Source organism: Plectropomus leopardus, chromosome 9 (genome assembly GCF_026936395.1).
Source record: "Plectropomus leopardus strain MGB_pleo_1.0 chromosome 9, ASM2693639v1, whole genome shotgun sequence".
NCBI classification, from domain to species: domain Eukaryota; kingdom Metazoa; phylum Chordata; class Actinopteri; order Perciformes; family Serranidae; genus Plectropomus; species Plectropomus leopardus.
This window is the reverse complement of record NC_142184.1, coordinates 1,018,905-1,036,638: the sequence shown is the minus strand read 5'-3', so window position 1 is coordinate 1,036,638 and position 17,734 is coordinate 1,018,905. Positions and strand designations below refer to the sequence as shown.

The window sequence follows — 17,734 nt, the reverse complement described above, 5'->3', positions numbered from 1 at the left end:
GGACCGTCTCGAAGGTTAGATTTAGGCAACAAAGGCACACCGCGAGGTGCCGGAAAAAAACATCACGATCAGACGGGAAGCGAACAAGCAGAAGTGTTTCATGTGCATGCGACAGCTTCCATCCGGGCCGGCGGCGGCGCATAACAACACTGAAAACACTTTTGCCGTAATACTGCCTTCACGTGCTTCTGGGAAATACTGCAAATACTATTGCACGTCTGTCCGTCCTGGAAGACGGATTTCTCCCAGTCACTCTTTCTGAGGTTTCTACCAATTTTTTCTCCGATAAAGTTTTTTTAAAAAAAGTTTTTAGGATTTTTTATCCGAAGTGAGGGTACAGAGGGACGTCGTACCCTGTAAAGCCCTCGGAGGGAAACTGGGATTTGTGATAATGGGCTTTATAAAAAAATCTGAGTTGACTTGATGTTAAATTTGGTCTCAGACTTTGAAAAGCTTCAGATGAAATTCAGTCGAGCTGCTTCGTTGGAAGCAGCAGACACAAACCTGTGCCACCAGTCTTCATACACCGCCGCTTTTTCAGTGATTTTGGCGTAAGATACCGACGCAAAAGCCGGGCATTATGATATGCAGCCGGTTAGGCAGACGGCACTTGGTGCGGTGGCACGATACGCTTCAGGACGACGTCAGGTTGACACTCTGCTGGTAACCACGTGATATAAGGAGCATAAGGGTCCCTGCAGGGTCCAAAAAACGCAGTTCACTTCCATATGAATGCTGAGCCGAACCAGGATGTTTTCTCCTCGGACTAACAGATGCTTTGGTTGATGTACGAATGTCAACAGCAGACGCAGCAGGATAACAACACGTCCTCATCCGAGGTCGTCGCGTGCTGCTGCTTTTTACCTAAAAATTAGAAAAAAAGAATAAACAAGAAAGTTAAAAAACAAACAATGAATATGAAAGTTTTGTTTGTTTTTTTAAATGACTCGGAAAAAGTGCCTAAAATATTGAATAATTCTGTGACATAATTTTATCATTTTAACTGTTGCTCATTGCCTTTTTTTTCTTTTTTTAAATGTCCTAAATTTTCACTGGGCTCACGGGTTTAAACGCTGTTTAAAGGTGACTGTAAGCAGCACGAGAAAAGTGACGTCGCTTCAGGTTTCAAAGGGTTAAAGACCGAAGCATAAAGATGATGATTTATCCGTTTTATAATCGTGTTTTCTGGCATCACAAACATACTTTTGTGTCAAGTCTAAACATGAAAAAAACTGATGAACGATGGAAGAAAGAGAGAGAGATGAGTTTAGATGAGTGAGAGATCAACAGACTGAAACAGAGAGAGAGAGAGGCGGGAATCTGGAGGATGGAGGGATGAGGAGAGATAGAAAGAGAGAGAGAGAGATGTGTAAAATGGAGAAAAAAGTGATAAAAAGGGAGATTAGGATGGACTGATGGAGTGATGAAAAAAGACAGATAGTGATTTAAGAGAGAGAGTGATGAAACAGAGAGAGAGTCGTCCTGCCGCTGAGCCTTGTTGCTAGGCAACTGAGCAGCTCCTCTTTGAAGTTTTCCCTCATTGTTTTTTTTTTTTTTTTTTGAACAATCAGGTCAGAGCAAGGCTCAGCGGTAACCATGGAAACCACCTCGGCAACCAAGCCTGGCGGCTGTCCCGTCATCCCATCGACCAAAGAGGGAGAGAGACGTGAGCTCTGCCAAAGTGCCCATGAGCACAACAGCTTTTTTCTGTTTTGTTTTTGTTGTTTTTTTATCTCCGAGCTCCGCCTCTCAAACTGACTGTCCTGTCAGGCAGCGCTCAGGGCAAACTCTAACCCCTGAGACTGAGATTTTTTAACCACTAGAGGGCAAAAAACATCAAGTTACAAACTCGACAACAAAAATACTATTTCTGCGTTCATGTGATGTCTGAAGGTCGTAGTTTCCGAATCTCGAAGTCGTTCTTCTGACTTTATTTTGTTCATGAGTTTAAACGTGGGAAAAACACGGAAGCTACAAAGAAGATGGGTTACAAGCAGTTAAAGGCTGTGTCCAGTTTATTTATAATTTGTATATATTTTAATTTATATATGTGTGTGTGTGTGTGTGTGTGTTAAAATAATTCGTAATTTATTTTTCTTTTCACCTTCTTTGTTTTCTAAATTATTACACAAGGATTTATTTATCACTTTAATAAGGTAAATGTGAAGTTGTGTGTAGACAAAATATTTCTTAAATTTTCTTCTTCTTATTATTATTATTATTTTTATCCTTATTCCCCCTTACAAACACTCATCAAACAATGATCACCCCTTTATTAATTTTAATGACACAAAAGGGATTTGAATAAGTTGACTTTTTCATCTGTGTGTCCGTGTTTTCAGAGCATCTCTTTTGGGATGCTGCGTTTTTATCTTCACCGAACCATCCGTGCCAGCGTCATCCCACCACCTGCTTGTGTTGACGTGACGGCAGCAGCATCTGTAACGTCAACAGCAGACGCAGAAGGACACCTGGAGCGTGACATGTAGACTCAGAGGTCAAAGAGGTCACTTAAAAAAGTGACCCAAAAGTCAGAAAGACATTAGTAAAGAAAAACAAAAAGCAGCAAAAATGACCTGAAAATTAGGAGGGGAAATGAAATGAAAGGATGAATGAATGAAAGGAGAGATGAAATTATTGGGAATGCATTTTGAAAATAAAGAAATAATTTTCAGAAAAAAAAAAAATGTTATATATATATATATATATATATATATATATATATATATATATATATATATATATATATATATATATATATAATAATAATAATAATAATAATAATAATAATAATAATAATAATAATAATAATAATAATAATAATATTTACATGTTTAAAATGATGTAGTGGCACATTTCTCTAGTCATTCTTTTTAAATTTCATTATCTTTTTTGTGCTAGTTTTCAGGTCTTTTTGAGTAAAATTTTTCAGGTTGTTTTTCCCAGTGTTTTACAGCAAAAACCAGACAAACAATTTGCTCAGGTTTTAAAGGGTTAAGCATTTGTAAAAGACGTTTGAATGCAAGAAAAGTGATGTCAAATAAGGTTTCAAAGGGTTAAATATCAGCCTCCTGCTCCTTAAAGCTCCCAAATACAAACGATACAAAGACACAAGTGAGATCAGTGTGTCGTCATGTTTGACTGTGTTTTCTGCTTTAAGTCTGTTTTGGTTCTGGTTAATAAACTGCGTCAACACACACACACACACACACACACACACACACACACACACACACACACACACACACAGCTGTGCTGGATCTCAGTCAAACCTCAGAGAAGTAAAAATAAATAAAAACAGAGACGCACACAGAATCTGCTCTGTTCTGTGGCTTCGACCTCGTAAACTCCACTCAGGATTTAACTAACAGCTGCACACACACACACACACACACACACACACACACACACAAAGGGTCCAGATGTGTTTTGTAATGGTAGCAGGGATGTAGGAGGAAGCATACAGTAGGTCCTTCAACCACAAACACACACACACACACACACACACACACACACACACACACACACATGCAAACACACACACACACACACACACACACACACACACACACACACACACACACACACACACACACACACACACACACACATACACATGCAAACACACACACACACACACACACACACACACACACATACACATGCAAACACACACACACACACACACACACACACACACACACAGAGGTCCATTGTCATGCGTGCTGCTGGCTGTTTCACGCCGACTTAAAAAGATTAACGGGTGATCGGCATCAATTTACACTGAAAAGAGGGAGAGAAAGGGAGGAAGAGAGGGAGAGAGACGGGGGGAGGAGAGGAGGAAGAGAGGGGGGAGGGGAGAGAAAAATGTCTTTCAGAGACTAAAAGAAAAACAAAAGAAAGAGAAACAAAATCAGTTGCTGTTGTTGTGTATTTTCATTTCAAAGTTTCCATCCAGATTTTGTTTAACCCTTTGAAACCGGCTTGATTTCTTTCAGAAAGTCAATGAACATCTTAACAAGACATGACCCCAAAAATTAACTGAAAAAGAGTAAAAAGTTACAAGAAAACCATCTGAAAATTAGCAAGCAGAGAAACGTTTTTAAGAATGAACGAGCAAATTTCCTGAAAAATACGCACATAATATACATTTATTCTGTAACGTAATTTCAACATATTTTATATCTTTTATATTTCCTAATACAATTCTGCCTTCTTACAAATGTATTTTCTTGTTGTTTTCCTGCCACCTTGAGCCAATTTCAAAAGAGCGCTGGAGGCTTTACTGAGGAGTCAGATTTTGCATTTATGTATTTGTTAAGTTTTTCTGTGACACTTATATGACCTGTATGTGGTGCAGGTGGTGAGCACGCTGGAGTTTGGTGTGCGTTTTGTGTGCGTTTTGTGTGCGTTTGGTGTGCATGTGGTGTGCGTGTGGTGTGTGTGTGTTTGGTGTGTGTGTTCACGTCACTTCACGGGCTGTACCTGTGTCGATGCTGCAGCTCTGACAGCAGCTCGTCTCCTGCTCATTTATTTGAAGCTCTTGAACTTTTGCAGAACAGTGCACTTTGGTTTGTTTTTTTGACAAACTACAAGTATAACCTCCCTCCTTTTTTTAAGGTTTCTTTTATGATGGAAACTCACACTACATGTTATGTAAGATGAACCTCGAGAACCTCGAGAAAAAAGGTAATAATTTCATGTTTATTACGTTTTGTGTTTCCGTGTAAAGCTCAGCTCCGGCAGCGAGCGGTGCAGTCTGCAGAAACACCTCCACTGAGGAAAGGAAACAAGGTGTCAGGAGAGGAAAGGAGGTGAGTTATCAAGTGTTTAACCCTTTCTTTTGCTTCATGATTTTATTGTCTAAATATTACTTTTGTCTGTCTGTGCACTTAATCATTTCGCTATTTTCTTTTTTATATGTTCAAAATAAATTTCTAAATGAAATTCAAATGTAAGAAGAAAAGTAAAAGAAAATGAAAAGAAAAGCAAACAAAGTTAAAGAAAGCAGGACGAGAGGAGAGGAAACCAAGTAAAACAAGAAAAAACAAAGTCAGAGGAAATCAAAGGTCAGGAATCAAAGAAAAAGTAAAGGAAGGAACGAAAAAGGAAAAGAGACAAAGTTGAGTTCAGGAAGTATAAATAAAAGAAGGACAGAAGGGATCAGATTTGGCTGAAAGAGAAGAAAATAAAGCAAAGACAGAAAATGAAAAAGGGGAAAAAAGAGAAAAGAAAACAAAGTAAGAGAAAAGAGCAGAGAGCAGAAAGGAAGGAAAGGAAACAGAAAGAGAAAGAAAGGAGAGAAAGAAAGACAGAGAAAGGACAGAAGTCCATCGTGCAGAAGCGTAAAGACTCTGGAAGGCGAAGATGAAAAGAGGAGAGGGCTCGACCCTCAAGTGGCTTCAATTAAGAAAATTACAGAGAGAGAAACGGAGGCAGGAGGAAAAACCCGCGCTGTCAGCCTGCGAGCTGATTACAGGGCGAAGCCTCGCGGCCCGGCAGGATCTAACCTCCAGTCTAAACCTGAACCTGAACCCAGCCCCGAGTCCCGGTTATTTTAGGCTCCGGCTGCTGGAAACACTGAGTCTGCTGCTCCAAACCGCCGCGGCACGTCACACATCACGCCGAGACCAAACTCTGGTGTTCATGAGCCCAGATTCAGACTGTTTTATATCAGACGGAATAACGATCCACATCAGCTCTGATCCAGACTCTCCGGTCTTTGGGACGTCGCTGGTCCGTCAGTAAGTTACCAGTTTACTCAAACCGAAGGCCCAACAACATCTGACACTCAGAACGTCTTTCTCTTTTCAGGAGAGCAGTGACGTCGCCGCCGTTCAGCCAATCACACGCCTCCGAACCCACATCAACTCAACACCTCCAGAATTAGCCGGTTAGCTCCTGTAAGCAACAGCAAAGACTCAGGGTGCACGAAGGGTCGGAGACGCCGTCATATCGCGTTTGCAGTGATTTTAACATACGTTTAACGAACTCAGTGAGTCCAGTGATATTTGTCAGATTCTGCAGCGATTCTGCAGCGTGTGATTTCAGGCTGAGTTTGCTGTGATTTGTGGTGAGTCTGCACGTAGTTTGCAGCAAGTTTGCAGTTATTATGGGCTGAGTTTGCAGATCTTACAGTGATTGTGCCTTGATTTTGCAACAATTTTGCAATAATTTCTCCACCAATTTTCAGTGAGTTTACAATCGGTCTGCAGTGATGTAGCAGTGATTTTGCAGTGATTGCAGGCTGAGTTTGCAGTCATTTTACTATAAGTTCGGAGCCACTTTGTCGCAATTTCAGGTTGGCACTGCGTTCAGTGATTTCACAGTGATATCTTTCAGATTTTACAGTGACTCTGCAGTGATTTCACAGCAAGTTTGCTCCTCCGTGTTGAGAAGAGCCAGATGAGGTGGCTTGGGCGTCTAATTAGGATGCCTCCCGGACGCCTCCCTGGTGAGGTGTTCAGGGCACGTCCCACCGGTAGGAGGCCCCGGGGAAGACCCAGGACAGGCCTGGGAACGCCTCTGGATCCCCCCGGAAGAGCTGGACGAACTGCCCGGGGAGAGGGAAGTCTGGGGTTCCCTGCTTAGGCTGCTGCCCTCGCAACCTGACCCCGGATAAGTGGAAGAAAATGGATGGATGGATGGATGGATGGATGGATGGATGGATGGATGGATGGATGGATCCGCTGTGATTTTGCAGCATGTGATTTGGGAATGAGTTTACGGTGATTTTGCAGTTCTGACGAGTTCTGAGGTGATTCTACAATGACTTTTGCAGTGTTTTCAGGCTGACTTTGCAGTGAGTCTTGAAAAAGTTCGGCAAAGTAATTTTGCAGTGATTTCACAGTGAGTTTGCAAATGTGAAATGTAGCGTCGAGTAGTCAGAAGTCTAGAAATGCGTGCCCATTGACCGTCCGTTTATTAACAGCATCCAACTTTTTTTTTTTAACTTTCTGAAAGAATCTGATGAGCACAGCCGCGTCCGGCCGTTATTGGTTGGCAGAATATCCCCGACGGAAAACAGCCAACATGAGCAGCAGAAGAAGACGGACTAAATGGACTCTCAGTCTGATGGTCCGGCACTAATTCCTGCAGACAGAGAGCAGGGAAAAAGACCAGCATGCTTTGCAGCAGGTGGACAGGTTGGATTCATTTTAAACAGACTGATGTCATCACTGTCAGCTCGCAGAGGCGTTTCTCCTCAACACGTAAATACACATTTGTGAGCCCACAAACCTTAAAATCCTCGACGTCTGACCTGTAATCAGCCTCTGCATGTCCTACTGTCTGTCTGTGTCTCTCTGTCTGTCTGTGTGTGTCTGTCTCTCTGTCTGACCCTCTACCCCCGAAATACTTAGAACACTTTAGGATCTTAGGATGTTTAGGATTTTTAGGACATTTCTAGGTTTTTAGCACTTTTGTAGGATATTTGTACATTTCTAGGATTTGAGGACTTTTCAAGGATTGTGAGACATTTATAGGATTTTAGGACTTTACCTGGATTTTAGGACATTTATAGAATATAAGCACATTTCTAGTATTTTAGGACATTAGTGTCTTATCTGCGTCGGAGACCAAAAGGACGAAAACTATTCACAGAGTCCATCACTTTATTTTTATTGTGAATTAGAGAATATTTGGGGGCCACACGTCACCCTATCAAAGTCCACATTTGGCCCGCAGGCCGTAGATTGAATATCACTGGTCTACCTGTCTCACTGTGTGTCTCTGTGTGTCTCTGTGTCTCTGAGTGTCTTTGAGTGTCTCTGTGTGTCTCTGTGTCACTGAGTGTCTTTGAGTGTCTCTGAGTGTCTCTGTGTCTCTGAGTGTCTTTGAGTGTCTTTGAGTGTCTCTGAGTGTCTCTGAGTGTCTATGTGTGTCTGTGTCTCTGTGTGTCTCTGTGTCTCTGTGACTCTTTGTCTCTCTCTGTATCTCTCTCTGTGTCTCTGTGTGTCTTTGTGTCTCTCTGTCTCTGCGTGTCTCAGTGTCTCTGATTGTCTCTGTGTCTCTCTCTGTCTGTCTGTGTGTCTCTGTGTCTCAGTGTCTCTCAGTGTCTCTGTGTGTCTCTGTGTGTCTCTGTGTCTCTGTGTCTCTGTCGGAGCTGCATGCAGCCGGCAGCAGCTCGTCTGACTCACCGCCTGTCAGGATGTGACTAATCTGTAATCACACACACGTGTATTTTTGTGTACTTCGTTTCTGAGTTTTTCACTGATGTTTTTAAATAAACTGTGTGAATAACTGTGAACGTCCTCGAATTCTTCCTCCACCGCCAGGAAGTTAAAAACCAAGTATTCTCTGAGTTCATCTTTGCTCACGTGTATTTTCTCTGTGAGTGTACTTGCTGTATATTAAGTATGAAGTTGCTTGAAATTTAAAGTAGAAAATGCGAATACTCAGGCGGCGGTACCGTACCATCACTGCGGCTGTGGGTTATTTTGGAGGCGTGAGCTGCTTGTCTCAGTGTGATTTCTGTTTGGTCATAGAGACGATTCGATCTTCTCCAGCGCTGAAACTAATCCAAACACGTAACCACTACCACGTTTTTCTGCTTTTTCTTTAAATCTAAAAACATTGTGGCATTGCCACAAAAACCTGGCATTCTCTCTTAGTATATATTTTGTATTTTTTAAATATATTTTTTAAATGTGAATTTATGTTTTTCTTTAATTATATTTATTTTCTCACATAGGACAATTATTTTAATTCTGCTTTCCCTCTTTTTCTCTTTTTCTATTTTTCTCTCCTTCTCTATCCGTTTAATTTCTCCACCATGTTTGTGTCTTATCCTCCAAATATCTCCTTTTTTCTCTGCACATCTTCATCTTTTTTTTTTTATTAATTTCCTCCATTTCTGTGCCCCATTTTACTCCTGATTATTATTCATCTCCTTTAGTATATTTTTCTATATATATATATTTTTTTATGTAGTTAAAAAAAAAAAAATCTTTAATTATATTTCTTTTTTCATATAGGCCAGTTAATTTATTTCTGCTTTCTTCTCTCTCTGTTCTCTGTACATTTCCATTTTCTCTCCTCCAACGTCTCCATCCGGTGAATTTCTCCATCATATTTGTGTCTTTTCCTCCACATATCTCCCTCTTTTGCCACAAAATTATTTTTTTTTAAATATATCCTCATGTCCATCTCTACATCTTTGTGCCTCCTTTCCTTCCTGATCATTACGCTCCTCTTTTCGTATATATATTTTTAATTGTATATATATTAAACATGTTTGTGTCTTATTGTGCACATATCTCCCCTTTTTTCTGCACATTTTTATTTTATTTATTTCTTTGTGTCATCGCTCCATCTATGTGCTTCTTTTCCTCTAGATCATTATGCGCCCCTTTTAGAATATTTCTCTATTTTTAACTATATTTTAATATATACATATATTATGTTTTTCATGAATTATAATTCTTCTCATATAAGCCATTTATTTGTTTCTGCCTTCTTTTTTCTCTCCACATTTCCATTTTTTCTCTCCTCCTCCTCCATCTCCATCCCACCATCTTTTTTCTTTACTTCCATGCACCTCCTCTCCCGCCCTCTATCTTTATATCTCTCTAAATATACATCACTGCATCTGTCTATATGTTTCTCTCTCTCTCACTGGGTCTCCTGCTCTCTCGCTCAGTTTCTCTCTCCACATCTGGCTCTGGGAGGAGAAAAACAGCAGATTTAGGAGATGGACTCAACCAAAGGACACTTTCTATGGGGGTGAAACAGCTGTTTTTCCCTCCAAAAACACAATATCTGTTACGATTTTAGCATAAACATAGATTTAAATTCTCTCGCATTATGTTAAAAATTCTGTTTTTAACGGATTGCGTTATAAGTAAAAAGAGAAAATGTGTGTTTTTTGGTTTGAATGGTTCGTTTGTGGTTGCCCAACCCCCCTCCCGGCCGGGTGCAGAGTGGTACGGCCCAGATGGGGGGCTGGCTGTGGCGGAGCAGGGGCAGACCGAGCCGAGCCAAGCCGAGGCAGGCTGTGTGTGAATGGGGGAGACGCGCCGCGCCGCTCCGCTCTCTGCTCTCTGCGCTCTCTGGATTTATTCTGACTCTTCTTTCACGCGGGACGTTTTAACCTGTCCGGACTCCTCCTGCTGCTGCCCCCACCTCACTTCCGCGCCCTCACGCTCCCTGTGAGGAGGAGAAGAAGAAGAAAGGCAGCAGGAGCAGCGGCGGCGGCGGCAGCGCGTGGGACTGTGGATTTAAATAACTGATTGGACTTTTCTGCGCGTTTCCGTCCAGGTGAGTCTCCGTGCGGGTTTCTGGGTGGAGAGCTGCTCCTGGTCCGGGTGGTGGATCTGGGGGTAGCTGTAGTGGAGGGGGAGGTGGTGGAGATGGTGGAGGAGGAGGTGAAGGGGGGTGTATGTGTGTGGATGTTTGGGGGGAAAACGCCTCGCCTCCCCGCCGCATCACCGCTCATCTGCTGCTTCCGAGCGTGTTTTTGCGCGTGGAAATTCCCCCCTTTTTTCCGCCTGTTTCCCAAGCAGAGTGCGGGTGAGGCAGCGGGACCGGGTGGGGGGTTGTACCCCAGGTAGGCTGCTTCCACCCCGGGGTATTCCGGAGGCGGCCTCCGTGAGTGCACCGAGCAGAGCGGAGCGCTGTTCGTCCATTTTAAAGAGTAAAAATCGGTGCGTAAAAGACGCGTTTTGTGGCTGAAAACGTGTGTTTTTCGGTGTGTGGTGGAGGGGAGCGGTGGGGAGGTGGGGAGGAGGAGGGGGTCTGGGAGGTAGCTATGCTCCAGACGCCGATCCATTAAAGAAGAACAAAGAGGGGAGGCAGCGGAAAAACGCTGAAAATTCGCAGCTGAAAACGCGTTAAAAACGAAGCTCACGCGAGCCTCGTGCCCGCAAACCCCGCACCGAACCCGGGTGGATGTTTTTCTGAATCATCCGTCCATGTGCCCGGAGAGGAGCCTCCATCCTCCTCTGCTCACACATCGATCCGTGCTCCGAGTCGATCTGTTCGACAAGTTATCGATAGACTTCAAAGACACGATCATGTCCATCGATGTGATCGATGACACTTTCACTCCTGGCTGGAGGTGATCAATCGGAGGGCCGATCAGCTGGGATTTATGATCCCAAAGCAACACTGCAATCAGAGAAATCAGCCGATGATCGATTCGTTTAGAGCTCAATCAGTGATGATCAATACACGTGAATCAGATTTTAAAGAGTTCCTCTGATCAGTCCTGTGATAGAGGATCAATATTAACACTGGAGGTGATCAATTGTCTAACCAACAAGTGATGCGTCTTCACCAACAGATGTAAAACTGATCAATGATCCGATCAATAACCTGGCTCAGATTCAGGTGAATAATAAAGGAGAGAAAATTAAGATTAATGTGTGTGTATGTGTGTGTGTGTGTGTGTGTGTGTGTGTGTGTGTCAGCACAGAGCTGCTGTGAGTCCACTCTGAAGTTCAGCTGATCAATAACCTGATTGATCAGTGATGATTGTGTCATTTGAAAGAGCAGCAGGTGTCCTTTGAATAAAACAGATCACAGCTGATGTGATCAATCAAAACTGTTTCTGATGATCGATTAATCATTAAAGTCGATCGTTTTCTGATTTCAGCTCCTCTGAAGATTTTCTGCGTTTTCTTCGATCATGTGACAAAAAAATGATCATTTTGGGGGTTTTGGACAAAACAAGACGTCGCTGTGGACTTAAAAACAAATACATTTAAAATAAATACATTTTCAGACATTTTAGGCAGATGATTAAGAAGTTAATTAAGAAAACAACCATCAGAATAATCAATAGCATAAATAGTCTGTATATGAAGTTTTTATTTTAAATGAAAATACACAAAATGACAAAAAAATGACAGTATACAGTGCAGGGAGATGCAAAAAACTGATACCAAAACTATCACAATGTCATAAGAAACAAACGTTAACACGCAGACGTCACAGACATTTAAAAAGATCACATAAAAATGATGACGCATCATAGTCAAAATAAAAGCTCGACGCAGGAAATGAAAAATAAAGGTTGCAGAATTTAAAACACTTACAGATAATTAAATAATATATGAAGAGAATAAATGAAATAATAATAATTTGTACAAAAATTCTGATACAGAAAAAATATAATATAAACACATTTAAAAGGTCATTTTCTAGTGTTTTTTTTATTCTTTTTTTTGTTTTTTTCAGATAATTTTCTTTTCTTTTTTAAAAATTTAATCAAAATTTTTTATTTATATTTAATTATTTAACTTTTTTTGCTCGTTTTTGGGCCATTTTAAGTTGCTTGTTGGCTTCTCCTCATATATATTTTTTAATAAATCGAACCAATTTTTTTCAAGTTTTATTGGGTTAAAAACTCTGACATGTTTGGGGTCACATGACTCTTCAGCAGGTTATCAATACTGAGATCAATGAGTAACGTGATCGGTTTTATAAAGAGGCAGAGAGGCTGAGTGGAGGGTGAGGAGGAGGGGTCACGTGACGTTTCAGCGTGAGCGCGGAGGAGGACGCCGACGCTCGATCTGTGTGACTGACGGAGGCTGTTCGATGCTTTCAGAGCATCGGCGAGTTTTAACGGACGAGTTTTGGCCTCAGAGCGAAGCTGAAGTCTGTTTGATGTCATCGGCCGGACGGCGTTTGAGGGGGAAACATTTCTGTGAAACACGGCGGTCTGACGCAGATCTGACGTCTACAAACGAGAAACTGACAGAACGAAGCTGATTTTTCCTTTAAATTCTGCTTTAATTCGGCTGAATGACAGACTTCAGCTGCCGGGATCCGACTCCACATTCAAAACCACCGAAACTCTAAAACCACGTGATGGCAGCAGTTTCCTGTCTGTGCGTCAGGGTTTGTACGGTTTTCAGGCGTGGTCAGAAGCGTGAAAGTCCAACAGTAATCTCTGTTTTTTACACTTTCTGGCTGATCAATAGGGTCATTTTGAGAAAAAAAGCCAAAATCTGTAAAGAACAACAAAAATTTAAAGGTAAAAAAGTGAAATATTTTCAAAGAAAAACACATTTTAAAAATATTTTTTTTAAGAAAAAAGAAAATTGCCAAAAAAAATTCTCAAAAGTCAGAAATCGTAAAAGAGAAAAAGAAAATTGTCCCAAAAAAAGCAATTTATTTCTTTAAAAATCACAAACATTTTTTTAATCACCCTTGCAGGCACCTTTGTACTCACCTGCAATACTTGAACAAGAAAAATACAAAAAAGTCTTAAGTTTAGGTAAAAATGATCTTAAAAAAGGTCTAACTTTGAGTGTCTGACAGCTGTGGACACCCTGATGACATTTATCGAGGAGCTGCTGACTACAGTGGCCGACGTGAAACCTGAAAGTCTCCGTCAGTGTTTGGTTTGTCCGTTCTGGGCTCCCGTAGAAACATGGCGGTGCAACGCGGCGATCTCTGCAGACGAGGAGCCGCTTCTGATGCAGATAAACGTCTCATTCTGAGGTAACGAAAACACAACAAGTTCTTAATGTCATCTGATCTGAACCGAAAGAAAACGCGCTGATGAGACACTGTGAAGGAGCTTTAAAGTGGCGTCCGCCGCTCGTTTGGCCGCTCACTGCAGATCTCAGCAGCCGCGTTTACACGAAGGCTGCTGGTGGACTAATAAACAGACGGAGGCCGTAAACACTCTGAGCAGAAGATCCTCCGTCCTGTTTGAAACATCTGCAACAAACAGCTGATGATGTTTGACAGAGCAGCGTTTGTTTCTGCTTTTCATCACTTTCTGTTTTTAGATCTTTTCTTTATTTTATTTATTTTTTAACGTCTCAGCGGACGCTCAGACGAAACCAGGACGAGCTGAAATAACTGTAACGATCCTCGACATTTAACGCGTCCGGTGTTTTGGTTAAAATACGTGCAGAGCTTCGATATCCGCGTCAGAATGATTCCTGCTGAACGTGTTGGCGCCGTGACTGTGAGCACGAGAAAGGTTCAACAGGAAATCAATAATAAAGTCAAGAGGTCAGAGGTCAGCGCCCTCCGACTGGCTCACATTACCGCTCTCATGTAGAAACCTCCAGACTGGTTTTATGTTGCACTCATTGTGCATATTTCTGATTAACCCTTTAGTGTCTGTTTGTCTCATTTTAGTCTCTTTTCTTCTTCCTGTTGTGATAACTGTGTGTGTGTTGATGCATGTGTCCTAAATGTAGTCCAGATTGTGTATTTGAGTGTAATCAGTGAATTTGCAGCTCAGCTCCTACAATAAGTCTAAAATACACTGTGGAAACTAAATAGTTACATTCAGACTGTTCAGGTCCAAAAATGCTCCATTGAAACCCATTCAAACTGACATTTTTGATCCCACAGCCATCAGAGCAGAAAAACAGGACTTGTATTATTTCTGGGTGTCATTCTGGGCTTTTGACTCTGAATTTGTCATTTTGACTATTTTCCACCTGATGAGGTCATTTTGACCATATTTGGCATATGGAGGAAATACATGCTATTTCCACTAGGTGACCTGTCACAGTCAATGTAGCTGCTGATCACTGACAGATCAGACACAGACTGTGCTGTCACAAAGGAAAAAACCCAAATCTACTTAGCGTGTGGTATACTGATTTTTTAATTTTTGTGTGTTCTTTTTTTCATCTAAAAACATATTCGCATCATGACAAAAAACTGTAATGTAAAGGGTTAAAATTCTGAAAATTAATAATTATTTGATATTTATAATTAGGACTGATGTTGGTTCAAAAATAAACTCAATGAAAGCAGAAAATCATATTAATGTATAGTATTTTGTAAAGCTTGATTTTTGAAAGTGTATTTTGTGAAAAGAGTTTTGTGATATTAAAGCGGCTCTGAGGGTTAATGAAAAAACCACAAACAAATGCACATTATTTATTACAGCCTTTAGTGCTGGAACAGGATGAGTTAATAAATAAAACACATCATCAGAAATATGACTCTGAGACTTGATGCAGGCAGAATCCCAAACACACACAAACACAGGTAGAAATATTAATATAACATTTTATTAAAATTAAAATAAAAAAATAAAAATCATCACAAATGTAAACAGAACACGCCTCCTGAATTTAATGTGAGTTTATTCAAAAGAAGAGAAAATTTTCAGAATAAGATTCATCACCAAGTAGGTTTTTACTTTGGTTTTTGATGTAAACATTAAACAATAAATATATTATATTAAAAATAAGGCAAAAAAATAATAAAACAAGGCAAAGTGCTGCAACACTTAAATGTAGAACAGAATAAAAATATGAAAAAAAGAAACATCAAAAATACATACAATAAAGCTGTTTCAGAATAAAAGAGCTGCACCGTTTTGTGCCAAAATATGAATCCGTAAATGTGCCGACGTTGAGTGGAGCGACTGAACATCAGTCATCTGTCACACTGATGACACCAGCAGGACGGCAGCCAACAATTACTTTCATTGTTGTCAATTATTTTCTCAATTAATAGTTGTTTGGTCTTCAAAATGTCAGAAAATGGTGAAAAATGTCGATCAGAAGGACAAGACGACGTCCTCAAATGTCTCGTCTTTCAATTTTTTCCATTTACAGTTTGCTGTCACAGAGGAAAGAAATCAGAAAATTCACTTTTCAGAAACTGGAAATCAGATTTTTTTTTCTTTCAAAACTGTCAAGACGTAAAATCTCCTGTGTGTTTTCAGTAAACTCCCCCAGCAGAATTCACCGGCGTGAAAGGGTTAAATCGTTTAAAAAGTGTGTGTTGATGTTGGCTGACGATCGATTTCGTGGATTTGAGCTGATTTTCGTGGTTCAGTTTTGATGTTTCAGTCGGATGAAACTGGAGCTTCAACGTGTTTCCACACCGAGCTTCACTTTCCTGCAGATTCATCACACATCACTTTTTCCATACGCGCGTGTGTGTGTGTGTGTGTGTGTGTGTGTGTGTGTGTGTGTGTGTGTGGGGGGGGACACCAGTGTCAGTCTGGTCTCCAGTTCACCTCCACAGGGAGTTGAACCTTCAACCCTACAGCTGACAAACCACACGACTCAGTGTGTGTGTGTGTGTTTGTGTGTGTGTGTGTGTGTGTGTGTGTGTGTGTGTAATGGGATTTCCTCGTCCTCTCGTCTCCAGAGCGTCCCAGTTATCCTGCTGCTGGAAATCCATCACTGCTGCTTATTATGGGATATTGATCATACGTGTGTGTGTGTGTGTGTGTGTGTGTGTGTGTGTGTGTGTGTGTTTGACCTTGTGTTTGTGTTTGTGTGTGTGCGTGTGCTACATTTAGATGAAATCAGGTCAACTTGTTACCTTTGCTTATGTGTGTGTGTGTGTGTGTGTGTGTGTGTAATTTAATCTTAGGCACTTTGTCTTTCTTTAACACACACGTCAATGTTTGTTAGTATACAATTAGACTCAAAAATAAACACACACACACACACACACACGTGCTGAGTCAGTGATGGAGTCAGCGCTGAGGAAACGCTGAGTCAGCAGAAACAGAGACAGACTCTGATATGATATTTTCAGCCTGCAGCGTTTCACCTCCGACTCTGTACACACAGACCAGCTGTGTGTGTGTGTGTGTGTGGCTGCATATTTATGACATCAGTGCATTCGAATTTAACTGAATTATTGACTTTAACCCTTTGAATCCTGGGCGCATTGGCTAGATTTCTTTTAAAAACAGAAGGCAGCGAGCAAGTAAAGGAGAAATAACCCAAAAGTACGAAAAAATTGCCTGAAAAATTTGTAAAAAAATTAAACTAAATAAATAAATAAATAAATAAATAAATAAATAAATAAATAAATAAATAAAATAAAATAAAAATAAATAAAACAAAAATAAGAAAATGACCTAAAAAGTGTTGATAAAATAATTTTGAAAATATAATTATGATAATAATAATGATGAATTATGATGATAATTGAGCAAACTGGTTCGATAATATGAGGGAAAAGGCAACGACCATCTGAACGAGTGAAACTGTCCTCTGCTCCTCAGTAGAATAGAAGTTGTTTTAGTCTGTGAGCTCTGCATTTTACGAACTGCGGGACAATTAACAACAACCCAAAAGTGAAACGTGGCAGCCTCACACGAGCCAAAAAACAGCCAGAAAACAGCCAGAAAACAGCCAGAAAACAGCCGAACCTGCCGGCGTTCAGCCACAGTCGGCCTGACTCAGACGTTATATGTGCTTATTCGGAAAAGATCTTTTACGTATTTAATGTATTTACATGATATTTATTTCTGTTTAAAGCTCAAATCATTTTCATTCATTGTGTCCCAGACACACACACACACACACACACACACACACACACACACACACACACACACACACACACACACACACACACACACACACACACACACACACACTCACTCAGGATGAACTGAGGAACCGGCAGGAAACGATCAGCTGACACCCTTCACTTCCTCCCTCAATGGCTCCTGACCTGCAGCAGCTGGACCTGACTGTGTGTGTGTGTGTGTGTGTGTGTGTTTAATCTGTAGAGAGGTCAGGGTCAAACACATACGTGTGTGTGTACATACTTGTGTGTACTTGGTGCGTTTGCGTTCAGAAGTGTATTTTGTGTGTTTGTCCTTCAGTCGAGTATATACACACACACACACACACACACACACACACTGCAGTGAACAGTAAATATACAGAAAGAAATTATCTGCCTCATTAATTTCTCCTTTAGTTGAAGATAACGAGCTTTGCTGTCGTACTTTATCGTTTCTGTCTGTTTTCTCTGAGATGTTAAATTAAAAACATGT

General features: G+C 40.9%; 1 protein-coding gene across 1 annotated transcript in view; it reads left to right on the top strand.

Moving 5' to 3' along the window:
• Positions 1 to 9,962: 9,962 nt before the first annotated feature.
• The window catches only part of plxna3 (plexin A3), a 144,169-nt gene continuing 136,397 nt past the window's right edge, over positions 9,963 to 17,734 (top strand). Inside the window, exon 1 of the mRNA XM_088081562.1 lies at positions 9,963 to 10,257. The gene's annotated coding sequence lies outside the window, so the exon portion shown is untranslated. The remainder of the gene's footprint in view (positions 10,258 to 17,734) is intronic.